The sequence below is a fragment of the Canis lupus genome, chromosome 27, assembly GCF_011100685.1.
Source record: "Canis lupus familiaris isolate Mischka breed German Shepherd chromosome 27, alternate assembly UU_Cfam_GSD_1.0, whole genome shotgun sequence".
Lineage (NCBI taxonomy): Eukaryota > Metazoa > Chordata > Mammalia > Carnivora > Canidae > Canis > Canis lupus.
The window spans coordinates 23,087,449-23,103,068 of record NC_049248.1 but is presented as its reverse complement, the minus strand read 5'-3'; the positions used below and the strand labels follow the sequence as shown (position 1 = coordinate 23,103,068).

Genomic DNA, 15,620 nt, shown 5'->3' with positions numbered 1-15,620 from the left:
ATGTTTGTCCTTCTCCGACTGACTTACTTCACTCAGCATAATACCCTCCAGTTCCATCCACGTTGAAGCAAATGGTGGGTATTTGTCATTTCTAATAGCTGAGTAATATTCCATTGTATACATAAACCACATCTTCTTTATCCACTCATCTTTCGATGGACACCGAGGCTCCTTCCACAGTTTGGCTATTGTGGCCATTGCTGCTATAAACATCGGGGTGCAGGTGTCCCAGTATTTCATTGCATCTGTTTCTTTGGGGTAAATCCCCAACAGTGCAATTGCTGGGTCGTAGGGCAGGTCTATTTTTAACTCTTTGAGGAACCTCCACACAGTTTTCCAGAGTGGCTGCACCAGTTCACATTCCCACCAACAGTGTAAGAGGGTTCCCTTTTCTCCGCATCCTCTCCAACATTTGTTGTTTCCTGCCTTGTTAATTTGCCCCATTCTCACTGACGTGAGGTGGTATCTCATTGTGGTTTTGATTTGTATTTCCTTGATGGCAAGTGATGCAGAGCATTTTCTCATATGCATGTTGACCATGTCTATGTCTTCCTCTGTGAGATTTCTGTTCATGTCTTTTGCCCATTTCATGATTGGATTGTTGGTTTCTTTGGTGTTGAGTTTAATAAGTTCTTTATAGATCTTGGAAACTAGCCCTTTATCTGATATGTCATTTGCAAATATCTTCTCCCATTCTGTAGGTTTTCTTTGAGTTTTCTTGACTGTATCCTTTGCTGTGCAAAAGCTTCTTATCTTGATGAAGTCCCAATAGTTCATTTTTGCTTTTGTTTCTTTTGCCTTCGTGGATGTATCTTGCAAGAAGTTACTGTGGCCGAGTTCAAAAAGGGTGCTAGAACTCATACAGCAATTCGGTAGCGTGGCAGGATACAAAATCAATGCCCAGAAATCAGTGGCATTTCTATACACTAACAATGAGACTGAAGAAAGAGAAATTAAGGAGTCAATCCCATTTACAATTGCACCCAAAAGCATAAGATACCTAGGAATAAACCTAACCAAAGATGTAAAGGATCTATACCCTCAAAACTATAGAACACTTCTGAAAGAAATTGAGGAAGACACAAAGAGATGGAAAAATATTCCATGCTCATGGATTGGCAGAATTAATATTGTGAAAATGTCAATGTTACCCAGGGCAATATACACGTTTAATGCAATCCCTATCAAAATACCATGGACTTTCTTCAGAGAGTTAGAACAAATAATTTTAAGATTTGTGTGGAATCAGAAAAGACCCCGAATAGCCAGGGGAATTTTAAAAAAGAAAACCATATCTGGGGGCATCACAATGCCAGATTTCAGGTTGTACTACAAAGCTGTGGTCATCAAGACAGTGTGGTACTGGCACAAAAACAGACACATAGATCAGTGGAACAGAATAGAGAACCCAGAAGTGGACCCTGAACTTTATGGTCAACTAATACTCGATAAAGGAGGAAAGACTATCCATTGGAAGAAAGACAGTCTCTTCAATAAATGGTGCTGGGAAAATTGGACATCCACATGCAGAAGGATGAAACTAGACCACTCTCTTGCACCATACACAAAGATAAACTCAAAATGGATGAAAGATCTAAATGTGAGACAAGATTCCATCAAAATCCTAGAGAAGAACATAGTTTTTTTCTTTCTGAAGCAATTCTTACTATGGATACCCTATGTTGTTTGTAGAGTTTCATTTGTGGAAGGGAATAAAATACTTGTGTGTGTACGTGCATGCATGCATGCATGCGTGTGTTATGTGTTTGTAAGTTTGTGTGTGTGTGTGTGTGTGTGTGTGTGTGTGTGTGTGTGTGTTTGCAGAGAGGTGGAGAAAGGCTATAGAGTTTATGGTTTCGTTTTACCAGAGATAAACTCGGTTCTTCAGGTATTTTAAGAGTATCTCTCATCAGTGACTGCCTAATTGCCAAAATCAGTGGCTTTTTAAACAGGTGTCTTTTTTGTAAAAAAAATGAAGAAGAAAGAAAAAAAAATCACCCTTATGTTGCTTGTCCTTTCTTAAAACTTTATCCTTTCTAATTAAGTGTTTTGCTCACCTTAGAAAACAGCCTTATGGAATAAAGTCTACTTTTCTATATTTTCACTTCAGTGTAATATTTCCACCTCTAAGTTGGAAATCTCTCTGTCAAATTCAAGGTAGCATCATTTTTCCTAAAAATAAATTCCAACTTCCAAACTTCTGTTAATACCACCCCATGAACTTTGACACCCCACCACATGTTGTTTCCTTATACTTCAATCCTGGTGTAGGGAAGCCTTTTTTGAGGAAGTAATATTTATTTATTTATTTATTTTTTTAATTGGTGTTCAATTTACTAACATACAGAATAACCCCCAGTGCCCGTCACCCATTCACTCCCACCCCCCGCCCTCCTCCCCTTCCAACACCCCTAGTTCTTTCCCAGAGTTAGCAGTCTTTACGTTCTGTCTCCCTTTCTGATATTTCCCACACATTTCTTCCCCCTTCCCTTATATTCCCTTTCACTATTATTTATATTCCCCAAATGAATGAGAACATATAATGTTTGTCCTTCTCCGACTGGCTTACTTCACTCAGCATAATACCCTCCAGTTCCATCCATGTTGAAGCAAATGGTGGGTATTTGTCATTTCTAATAGCTGAGTAATATTCCATTGTATACATAAACCACATCTTCTTTATCCATTCATCTTTTGTTGGACACCGAGGCTCCTTCCACAGTTTGGCTATCGTGGCCATTGCTGCTATAAACATCGGGGTGGTACTGGCCCAAAAACAGACACATAGATCAGTGCAACAGAATAGAGAATCCAGAAGTGGACCCTGAACTTTATGGGCAACTAATATTCGATAAAGGAGGAAAGACTATCCATTGGAAGAAAGACAGTCTCTTCAATAAATGGTGTTGGGAAAATTGGACATCCACATGCAGAAGAAGGAAGTAATATTTAAACCCAGATGTAAAGATGAGGGGGAGGAAGCATGTCCTGAACTTGGAAAATAGATTGTGCAATGCCTAGTGATACCAGTACATACAAATTTAGGGTCTTGGAGTCTCCTGAGTTTTTCTTCAGATAGAGAATGCAATGAATACTACAGTATGTTGAAATGATCTGCAGGATACACATGACAGAGTATCTATCTTTATAGAGCTTAGAGTGAAATGGTGAGAGCTTATGTTCTACTGAGTATTGTGGAAGTCCCAAGAAGAGTAACAAGTTAGGGATCGAGATAGGATTCCACTAAGGTCTGATGCTTCAACAAATCTTAAAGGATGAGTAGGAAGTAGCCTAATAAATTGGAGTAAGGAATTGTGGAAGATATTTCAGGAGTAATGCACATTTCACACAAAAGCATTGAAGAGAAGAAACAGCAGGCTCTTTGCCACAGCTATATCAGTCCAATGTAGTTGGAGAATGAAGTTCATGCTGTGTAGGGAGAGATAAGGTTGGATAAGGAGACCATGACAGAGCCAAATATGGTGTATTAAGGACTTTTGACTTATTAAAGGCTATCATCTCTCAAACTTGAGTTATATATAGCTTCTTTGAAAGAATAGATACACTGGGATCTTTGAATTTTAAAGATATATTTATTCCAGAAACTGAAATTGTACTCTATGAAAATATCTTTAACTTGAGGATTATAATTAAAAATGAAAATGTTGGTCTTTCTAGCAGGTAAAATGCTTTTTAATAACAAATATTTTATATACTATTACAGACCTCTGACAATATGTTTGTGTAGGGTCTGTCTTTCTAAATCTGAGAAATATGTATAGTTATAGACAACCTTTGAAGAGTTTTTAGTTTAATTAGATGTGTAAATGATGTAATCAATTATTGTGAATAATTGTAAAAGTATAAATCAATTAGATGTGTTTAAATAATTTGATTTATGTACATTTAAGTTTTTTGAAAAAGAAGTGGATTCACATTCAAAATGAAAAATATACAAAGCTAGAAAATCATATAGTGAAAGGTTTTATTTATTTTTTAATTTTTGAGCAAAAAGTTTTAACTCACCTTTGTTCCATCTGTTCAGTTCCCACTTCTCTGTGCCCCACCATTATAATTATTTTTGTTTCATCTTCTTATGTGTCCTTCCATTGTTTTCATATGCACATACAAGCAAAAAGAAACTTGATGTCTTATGGTCACACATTTTTGCAGCATACTGTGCTCAGTTAGTTATGAATTTTCCTTTTTCACTTAATATATGTCAATTTATTGAAGTTCTTTTTTGTATCAGTGCATAGTTACAGTCTTTTTTTTAATAGCTGTATGGTATACCATTGTGTTGTTATATCTCTAATCAATAGACCTTTGGGTTGTTACCAGTCTTCTATTACAGGCTGTTCTACAATGTCTAGCTTTGAATACATAACATTCTGTGCATGTCAATGTGTATTTCTAGTAAATTCCCAGAAGTGGAATTTGCTTTGTAATTTTGGTAGATATTTCCAAATTGCCACCCATAAGATTTATATTGATATACATTTCTACTGGTAATATACAAGAAAGCTTGTTTCCATAAGTAATAAACAGACTGCAAGTGGTCGTAAGCTTTTGCTATAACAAATAATCCCACTCTGTCCATGGATTACAATTATTTTTTTTCTTATATGTGTTACATGAGGACTCTGGGTTAGCTGTGAGTCAGCTGCATGTTGGCTTGATTGGACTGGGCTGGAGTACATTTGGCTCCATGTCTCTTCTCATTGTAAGATGTCAGCTGATGTGACTAGCCTCAGTCTGGGACATGCTATTTTCATGGTGGAAGGCAGACAAAGATGAAGTGGCAGAGCCAAATGAATCTTTCATACAGAAAGCACCATATTCCTTTGACCAACGCAAGTTAACATATCTAAGACAAAGTCAGTGAGGTAGGAATGAGACTCACCCCGGAGGATAGCAAGAGAGGGAACAAATTGCTTATGAATGGATAATACAATTAGCATGAAATATTCAACAAAGTTTTAATTATTTGCCATACTGATAGGTTTAAAAATAATGGTTATCATATTGTCGCTGTAAATTATATTTGTATTAAAGGATGCTGAACATCTTTGTTTAAGAACCATTTCTGTTTTCTTTTCTTTGAGCAAGTTACATCATTTGCCTGTTTTACTATTAAGTATTGATCTTTTTTATTACTGATTTAAAAGACCTTTTCACACATTATGGAAACTAGCTCTTTCCTTTATTTATTTATTCATTTTTTAAAAAGATTTTATTTGTTTATTTGTTCATGAGAAACACAGAGAGAGAGAGAGAGAGAGAGAGAGAGAGGTAGAGACACAGGCAGAGGAAGAAGCAGGCTCCATGCAGGGAGCCAGACGTGGGACTTGATCCTGGAACTCCAGGATCATGCCCTGGGCCAAAAGCGGCGCTAAACCATTTAGCCACCCGGGCTGCCCTCTTTCCTTTAATATGGGTTGCATACATTTTTTTTCCCCAATTTGTCTCATGTCTTTTGGTTTTCTTTGGTGCATTTTATCATTCAGAAGTTTTTGTGTTTATATGGTTGAATTTTTTTTTTTATTTTATGGCTTCTGAATTTTGATCCATTTTAGTAATATTTCCTACTTTAAAATTGTATTGGAGATTGCTCATGTTCCCTTCTGGTAGATTTATGTTTTTTTTTCTTTTATTCTTTACATTTGAATCTTTATCCATTTGTAATTTATGCTCCTGTTTGCATTGGTCATGAGTCAATCATAGAGCATTTGTTGAATGCTGCCTGTATCATTTACTAAATAGAATATGCTAAATCCCCTCCTTTGTGTTTGTGAACTTTTTTCAGTACTTTCCTTTTTATTCCTTTGGTTTTTGAATCCATTCAATATACATCTATTTAAAAATTATTAAACCTCTAGATTATATTTTAATTTCTGATAATCTGAGCCCATATTCTTTCTAAGACTTTCTCTAATTAGTCCTCTTTGTTTTGTTTGTGTGTTTGTTTTCATACCAGCTTTTGAAAGAGTTTAGTGCTTTGAATATATGCTGATATTTTAACTTGGACTCACTAAGTTCATACATAAATTTAGAAATAAATTATATTTTCTGTAATATTGATGCCACTGCCTATCCAGGAACATGGTATGTCTTTCAGTGTGTGTTAAAGATTTTTTTCAAATAAGTCTTATATGTGAATGACTTTTTTCTTAGCTATTTTATCTTTTGTGTTACTAATTTTAATGGAGTCTTTTTTCCTCTTTATTATCTCTTAATAGCTGGGTGTTATCATGTGTATGAAAGCTATTGATTTCTACGTGTTCCTTTTTTCTCCCACTGTAATTTTAAATTCTCATAGTGCTTCTGGGGTTTTCAACTGATTCTCTGATCTATATTTTATTAACTCCAACAAACTAATTCTGAATTCTTGAAGTTCAGAAAATGGTCATCATATTTTAAGATCACTTGTTGCTTAAACTCCCCAGAGAATTTTATTTGTTCCACTAATTAATACTTTCATCATTTTATTTTGGATTGCATATAACTTTTGGAAGTAGCTTTTTTGTATAGTGTAATAGGTACTAGGTTTGTAGCTAGAAGACTTGTGTTGTGAATGTGGTTTTATGTCTGACAAGCTGTGTATTCAGAAGCTAGTTATTTTGGTTTTTAATTTAGAGGTGGGGGAGGGGCAGAAAGAACCTTAAGCAGGCTTCATGCCCAGACTGAAGCCAGACAGGGGGCTTGATCTCACAACCTTGAGATCATGACCTGAGCCAAAATCAAGAGACAGAACTTAACAACTGAGCTACACATTGTTCATGTGTCCCAGAAGCTAGTTAATTTTTGTTCCTATACTTCATTTACCTTTTCTGTTACATTGAACTAATATAAATAACTAAGACATTCTAGATTTGTTTTTAAAATTAAATGAATTAATCTGTGTTAGAATTGTAGATTTCTAGTCGGTAAAAACTTGAGATAAGTATATATCTATCTTTGGAACAGGAAAGAATGTCCATATGTTATACCAGGTCATAATTCCTTGGGGGTAAAAAATTGTCCTGGTGTCCTCACTTTTTATTAGAGTGCTCTGGCCAGAAAAGATGCTCATTAAAAGCAATATATATATATATATATATATATATATATATATATATATATATATAAATTTGTTTCCTTTTTCTAGTCTAATAAAATCCAGGGTACATACTCAATAATAGAACAGTGTTTATTTAAGCTGACTTGCTCTTTAATATTAAGAATGATGGTCAGCTCATAAAAACTGAATAAATCTGAAGTTTGGTCCCCAAACCAGGAAGGACATGTGTGACATTTTATAAATATATATTAATATATATACATTTTTTTCAAGATGTTCATAAGATTCTGGCATATGTTACAAATGCTTATCTAGTCTTTTAATCTATGCTCTGCTTTTAAGCAAGATTTTAAAATAAATATTTTTGATTACAGACCTGTGATTGTTTAGAGTTAATTAATAGGTGTTTTAAAATACTAATATGCCATTTGATACCTAAATAATTCGGGACGCCTGGGTAGTTCAGCGGTTGAGCACCTGCCTCTGGCTCAGGGAGTGATCTGTGGTCTCAGGATGGAGTCCCACTTCAAGCTCCTTGCCTGGATCCTGCTTCTCCCTCTGCCTACATCTCTGCCCACATCTCTGCCTTTCTCTCTGTGTGTCTTTCATGAATAAATAAGTAAAATCTTTAAAAAAAATTTCTTCAGCTTCAGGGAAGGTTACAAATATCAACTTATCTTTTTTCCCCCATTATGAAGTGTGAAATATAAACAATAAAATCTTCAAATATATATAGATGGTTTACAGTATAAATATGAATTAAAGATTCTGTGCATACTTATTGAGTAACCAAATGAATACATTCTTTTGGTAATACCTGTTTTCTTGCATTTTTATCTTGTGCATAATCTGACTGAATTATTTTCTGAATTATGGCAGTAAGTCATTTTTGTTAACAATAACATGAATAAAAGAAGCGTCTATTTGGCAAGGGTTCTATAGAGTGACCACAGATTTCATTTTAAAAACTAGGTTTTCTTGAACACAATTTAACTGTTAGGATTTCTAACTTTTCAAGTTTTTAGTTTATTTTTGAGATTCTCATTTGATGTTTAAAAATTCTGGATAAAGGTAGAATCTTTTATACTTATTTCTCTATACTTATTTCTCTATCATCACACAAATATGACATGTTCAATATAGTAAGAAACTGCTTTTCATTCTCTCACTGAATTAGGTAAGGCTAATAAATTTAATTGTACTTAGCAGGTAAAATGAAAGCTGTGACTTGAAAATTCAAGTTCAACAAATTTTCAGAATCACATAAAGATGAATTTTGTCATAAAATTAGTTCTTTTGAAAATATGGTCATTTTCTGTGACCAGTTAAGTTCTCCTGGTGATTTCAACTTCATCAAATTTAGCAGAATTAGCTTTCATTAATAAAAGATTTATTTTCCTGATCATCTTACATTGTTGTGTGAATGTAGAGTTATGACATACTTTAAAGGATTAAAATAAACTAGAAGAAGTCGTTGCAAAACTTTTTAAAAGGGATATAATTGAGATAAAACAGAAGTGTAAGAAATTTTATTTTGAAATTTATAAATTGATTTTTCAAAGGAGAGATTTAGAATTAGAATTTGAAAGTTGAGAAGGGCCTTAAAAATCATTTTCCCTGAGAAGCTGAAGACTTAGATAAGACCATGTACTAGTAAGGAGGCACTAGAGGCTGTCTTAAAACACAAGCTCCTAACTTGCAGTTTTGCCATAATCCTTTCCCCTGGGCTGCTCTACATGGAAGTAGACTGAACATCATTGATGGCTAACATTTTCATTTACTATGAATAAGATATATTTATCATTTATTTAGTATGCAATCAAAGGAAGACTATAGATGATAGACAAGTATAGTTAAAATGAAGCTAAATGTTCAAATGTTTCATACTTTACTCAGTTTTGACTCTTATTTCTACTCTGATTAGTTAATATCAAGAAATGCATAAATCTACAGTGAAAAAACTTCCCTGAAAGATGTGTACTAAAATATTTTGCAGGGATCCCTGGGTGGCGCAGCGGTTTGGCGCCTGCCTTTGGCTCAGGGCGCGATCCTGGAGACCCGGGATCGAATCCCACGTCGGGCTCCCGGTGCATGGAGCCTGCTTCTCCCTCTGCCTGTGTCTCTGCCTCTCTCTCTCTCTCTGTGACTATCGTAAATAAATAAATAAAATTAAAAAAAATAAAATATTTTGCAGAAATAATCTATTATGTAAGAACCCAAGCTGCATTGTAGCAGTATTATGGTGCTACTTCTCACTTTGTGTCTGCCTCTAGGTAAAATGCCAGGCCAGAAATTCAGAAATTCCCTGAATTTCTTTCCAGATTGAGAGATTATAATACAGAAGTTTGATGGTCAAGAGCACTCTTTTAAGGCATGGTCCCATGTGAATGACTTCTATTCTCATGGGTTGTACGGATTATTTTTACTCAATAGAAGTCATGATTTTTACCACCAGAGTGATTGGTTCATGCCCTTCTCATCCTCATGAACTGACAACCATTAGACATCACCACTTATCACAAGGAGAGATGACTGTGTAATGAGTAAAAAAATGAAAGTTTAAGTTCAGTTGTTCTTATCTTCAAAATAGATGCTCTTTACCCGAAATGATTCTTTCTGTAAGACAGAAATTCCATTGCAAAGTAGTTACATGGGGACCAGCAAAATAGGTCCCTGTATTTTCCCCAGGATTCCAAAAATTATAATCATACTAAGAAAGAGAATGTTTATAATTTATTTTATTTAAACGAGCCAAGTTATGTGATTAGTGGTAATTCTGATATGTTTTATCACCATGAATGGGATAAGAGTACTACTATATAACTGTTTTTAATTGTATGAAGAATCATCTTTTATATCAAGTTTATTTGTGAGGATAAGGCCATCATTACTCAACCTAACTTTGTTCTGTTTGGACACTGATTTAGCATTAAAACATATGAGCACTTCCCTGTGCACTTATATTTAGTTGCTAAGAGGCTATATTGAGATAAATCAGCATTCGGTGCCTTTTTAGAACTTTAGAGGAAAGATGTCATAAGTTCGGGGTCCTCCATCTCTGCTCCTATTAGTTTTGGAACCTCAGACAAGTTAATTAATTTTTATTTGTTAGCCATGGTTCTTTCATTTGTAGTTGGGATAGTGCATATACTATATCCCATGTAGATTTTTTTAAACTATTAAATGAGATCATTAATTTTATGTGAATCACAGTTACAGTAGAAAGTTCTCAAAAGGTAAAATTGGTGATTTTTAAGTTACCTCAATTATTTTAAAGGAGATATACTGTAAGATATCAAACAGTGGGGACTGTTACTGGGAACGGCATCATCCTTGAGAGAAGTGTGAGACTAGAGTTTCTAAAATATAAAAGAATACAAGTTGGTTAAAAATGTGATCTGAGGAAAATTCATATTCTAACTAACCAATCGTCAATACAGTACGTAGAAGGGTACAAAAACCTTGAATTTATCAGCTCTTATGTGCCAATTTCCTGGCAAACATGTATTATGGGAAATTTAAATTTTAGATATTCTTAAGAAGACGAACTATTGGATGTCTAAGGTGTTTTTCCAAAGAGGTCCAATTACAAGATCCTAGTCACTCTAAGTCTCCTTTAAGCTACACATGATAGGTCATTGTCAGCTCATCAAGCATTTGGTGAATAACCCAAGATGTACATTGGTTGGAAGTTTGCTTTTTGTTTTGTTTTCTTTTTAGAGGATGTGTTCTTTTTAAATGGTTTAGTGACAAAGTAAATTAACATTACTGAGGAAAGTAGGTGTATATTTTCTTAATTCCTCGTGTCAGTTTAAATTAATTTAATGTTGGTATTGTCTGACACTGACTTGGTTTACATTTATTATGGTCATAATATTAGAAATTGTACTTCTCAAAAATAACCTTCCAAATTCCTTAAGATGTGAAAGCTGTAACTTGATGATAAGAATATTTATAAAATATTAAAGTGTAACTTGTACCTGCGACAATATATTGCGATTCCAATTATTAAAATAAAATCTTAAAATAGAGGAGTGAAACACTTAACTTTTGAAATGAGAAGGAAAATATTAGGAATACTTGCTTGAAACAATGCCTGAAAAGGGTTAAGTTGGAAATAACTTGTTTATGATCTTAAAAGTTCCTGATATTCTCTTTGAGAATTTTCCAGCAGTGTTCCCTAGCATATCTTATATTTCCTTAGCCTGTGTGAGTCTCCTTTTTATATTTGCAATGGAAACAACATGAGCTCAAAAGCACACTTTTTCAGGTTCATTCCATTTTCCATAATACTACTTCAGCAGTGTCAAAGAGACTCATTAAATGAAAAATTGTTTTGTGGAGTTTCTATTGTGGTTTGTACTCTGTTCTTCTCCAAAGATGTATTTATATTTGTATATCTGTGTTTGTAGACATTTTTATATTTCTTACCAATTTAATTATTGTTCAGTTATCATCATCGTTTTTTGCTCATTTTTAAATTTATTTTGGTTCTAACTTTTCTTACCATATTTACTTTAGAGGGCTTAATACAAAACAATTTGAATTGTAGTCTCTTATATGTGTGTGTGTATGTTTTATGTGTATATATATATGTGTGTATGTATATATATGTGTAATTAGATTTTTCACAAATTTTTCATGGCTTCTTTAAAAGCTATAGTACTCAGCTAGGGGTACCTGGCTGGCTCAGTCAGAAGAGCATGCTACTCTTGATCTTGAGGTCATGAGTTCGAGCCGCATGTTGGGTAGAGGGATTACTTAAATAAATAATTATTGAACTTAAAAAAAGAACCTGTGGTATTTAACTTAGTGATAAGCATTTAACAGATATTTAGTGAATGCTAAGGTGTATCTCAATTTCCATACATTATGAAGCCTTCTGGAGATCTATGTGTAAAAATATGGTGAAATTACATTGGGGTGTTAGTTCTGATACAGAGAATATCAGATATATAACAAACTGAATATCTTAAACTTTTCAGGTAATTGATAAAGTATATAGATTTATTTAACACATTTCATGTGCTAGTCATTAACACATACTTAAGCATTATGACATTTAATATAAAATAGATTTATAATAATTTACTATTAAACATTGGATTGATTGGATCAATTCAATCATTTAATAAGATTACCAATAACACAATTTGAGAAGAACATTTTGGAACTGCCCATTTTTTTCCTGATACTCTAAAATCTTGCAGAAATGCTAATTTGCAATAATAGAATTCAACTGAAAAAAACTTTTATGGTCTAGAGAGATACATTTAAAAGTATTTATTCCTTTCAACCTCAAGCACAGCACTAACTTAGTGCCAATGAGATTATATCAAATTTAATTTTATTAACAATTATTTGAAAGCCTTCAGGTCTCTTAAAAGTAAGTTCCATCGTGGGATGTTCATTCAGCTGTAAATTCTGGATTGTAATTTTATTCTGTATTATGATGTCACAAGTGAAAGAAGATCTGGCTTTAAGTAAAGAATGGGCCACTAATTGGTTGTATGACTTTAAATTCCTTCTGCCCAAGTTTAAACACTAGGAGACAAGGATATATCAGCCCACTCTTTTCTATGCTGCTTATGATCCATGAGCTAATCTATATGAACAAAATTCCTTATGAGCTTGGAATTCCATTAATTCAAAGTATCATTATTAGAATAATCACTATTATATTTGGCAAATTTTCTGTCTAGTTCCTAGTCTGTTTCAGTTTGTTTAGCAGGGTTGATTGTACAAGAAATAATTTGTTTTTGAATGACTATAGGAATGTTTATAGAAACATGTTGAGATTGTAAACTAACTTCCAAACCATTTAACATATTCCTATATGCTCATTGTGTTTATCCGACATATGTATACTTGCAAATCCATGTATCAGATGCCTGTGAAAATAAAACCAAAGACAAGGAAGATTCCGATATGAGCATCTTTCCTTTATAGTATAGTTGGCCTCCAAAACTCAGGCTCTCTTTCTTACCTGCTCCGGTGACCTTCTGGATTAGAGTTTCAGAGAAACAACCAGAGGTAGTAGCTGTACAAGACAGCAGCTGGGACCATACGGATCTCAGCATCCTGCCTTATGGCCATTATCTTTGTTTCTATCTTTATGCTGCCACTATGTCTCCTTCTTGCGCTCTCCCCGCATCCTCTCCTTGCTGCCTCCTCCTCTTCCTGACTTCAGCTCCCATTGCCCCTTGTAATTCACCCTCCCTCCTTCTTCATTTTTCTCTATTGATAGCAGATGAAACAAGATGCCCTAATTGGGAAATCTTTTAAAAACTATTTTTTAAAGTGTGTGCAGCCACGCAGCTACCATTCCCTAATTCCCATAACCACTGTTAACAATATAAAAAATTATTTCTTGTGTACTTTATCAATTAGACTGCATTAAATTGTAGGCCCTGTAAGCGCTGAAAAAATAGATATTTAAAATTAAATGCAACAACTTTCTTATTTTTTCTGTGTAGGAATAGGTTGTTGCTGTAATAAAAAAAAAATTATTTGAGGCTAAAGACAGGGAAGAGTAGTGAGTAATATCCTTCCCCCTTCCCCAACTGCTGAAAAAGAAAATCATGTCAGCATCAAGTCATTTTTGCCACATCCCTTATTAACAGCTTTTTCAGGGTGGGTCATAATTCTGTGTTTTGTTAGTGTCTTAACTCCATAGTGACATGCTTAAATCTTATTCCATGTTGATTTTGTTGTATATATACGTTTATTTTTAGGATACCCTGTGAATGATGGAACCCATTATTAAGTTATTATCAACTTTGTCAAAAATGTATAAGCTTTCAATGAAGAATACATTTATTAATATAAGAAGGTTAATAATTGGTGTTGCTGTTTGGAATATGTGTAAGGTGTCTCATTGTGTATGTCTAAAAAAGTAAACTTACTGTCTGCCTGTCGCCAGAAAAAAAAAAAGTGGGACCTAATCAAACTGCTATGGGGTCAACCCTTGTGGTTTTAAAGGCCCTTAATGTTGTCCAGCTGCAAAATAAAAGGAATTGGGAGGGGAAGTTGGAAGGAGTGGAGGGGGTTGGGGGGGAATGTGTGGAAAAGAACAGGGAGTCTGGCTTTTATTTTTTTTTTTTTTAAAGTGAGTTCAGTGCCAGCCTGGACATTGGCTGTGCAGACTATTGAGCCATTGTCTGCTCCATTTCCAGAATAGCCCCCAGTTAATCACTTCGGCTTTGAAGGGAATTTCCTCGTGGAATTCTCCACAGAAAATCTAATCAACTGACCTGCCCTCTCAACAATGGAAGGCTTTTTTTTCTCTCTTTCCCTTATTGGGGCGGGCTCTGTAATGTAGCCTTTTGTGCAGAATGAACCCTCCCAGTAGGAGTGGAGAGCGAGTGTGAGTGACTGAGTGTGTGTGTGTGTGTGTGTGAAGAATGCACACTATCTCGTGTTGGTGAGTGTGTGCTTACTCCCTGACCAGATGCTGCGGTGCACGGGGCAGCCACCATCTCTGCATGCGTGTCTGTGTAAGTGTCTTTCTCTGTGTGTGTATGTGCCTCTGTCATTTCATGTCAAAGGTACATTACCTGATTACCTTCCTCGCCTGCCAGATTTTTATCTAGATAATTGGAACTGCTATGGAGGCTGTGCCTTGCCAGCCAGCTTAGGATCTGTAAAGCCATAGTTTGTCCACCTTGTTATCTGTGGCTGCCTGGGCAGAGGAAATTAAAGAGATCCACAGCCAGGGGAGCGCTTCCTACCCTTGCCCTCCCCAGCAATCCCAAACAGGACAGTGTGCTAGTACCACCGTTTTGTTTTCATTTTTTGGTTGGGTCTGGGTTTTTGTTCCCTCGTGAGCGTGTTATTTTGGCATGTGGATACCTGTTCCCCTCCACATCGCACATCGTGTTTTATGGAGTTTGGAGCTGAGGAAACTTTGGTCGGGTTGCCAGGACGTTCGCACCACTTTGTGGAAAGCACGAGCTAACAGTGAGACCGGCAGAGTGAGTGACAAGTTGTTTACAGGTTTCCTTGAAGGGGCCTCTGCTATATTTCAATCTGTCAAAGTTGCTTTTCTTCCCTCAGAACAATGCCTGATTGTTGTGTGTGTGTGTGTGTGAGTGTGTGTGTGTGTGTGTGTGTTTCCGTGTGCGCACGGAGAGAGCCTAGAAAGGGGTGAGAAGGAATAACAATTCTTTGTGTAAAAAAGGATATTACCAACATTTAATGTGTTTGCCTAATTAGTTAATAAATGCAGTTTACTCGTGGTTCCCTTAGTGTACAGATTTCTCTTTTCAACCAGCAGCAAATGCATTTAAAAAAAAAAATCATACTGTTTCGTGTGTGTGTGAGCGTGTGTGTGTGTGTGTGTGTGCGTGCGTGTGACTTTTATTATTTAGAGGAGAGAGAGTATGGGAGACGTGTTAAATGAGTTGACTTCTCACATTCGGTGATGTCTAGAAGAGAGAATTAAAAGGAAAGGACAGGCACCCTGAGGTTGTCTAGTGCCTTGCAGCCCGAGCGTGCGGCTCGAGGAGGGGGGAGCCAGCCAGACCCCGCTGCTGGAAGTGCGCTACCCCTTTAAGAGACT

General features: G+C 35.3%; 1 protein-coding gene across 18 annotated transcripts in view; it reads left to right on the top strand.

Annotated features, from left to right (window-relative positions):
• Window positions 1-15,620, top strand: part of SOX5 (SRY-box transcription factor 5) — a 997,462-nt gene that overhangs the window by 580,187 nt on the left and 401,655 nt on the right. The window contains exon 1 of one of the 18 annotated variants that reach the window (XM_038577076.1): window positions 14,489-14,556. The exons of the other annotated variants lie outside the window; for them this stretch is intronic. The gene's annotated coding sequence lies outside the window, so the exon portion shown is untranslated. Of the gene's footprint in view, window positions 1-14,488; window positions 14,557-15,620 lie in introns of those variants that run through there. 18 annotated transcript variants of the gene reach the window in all.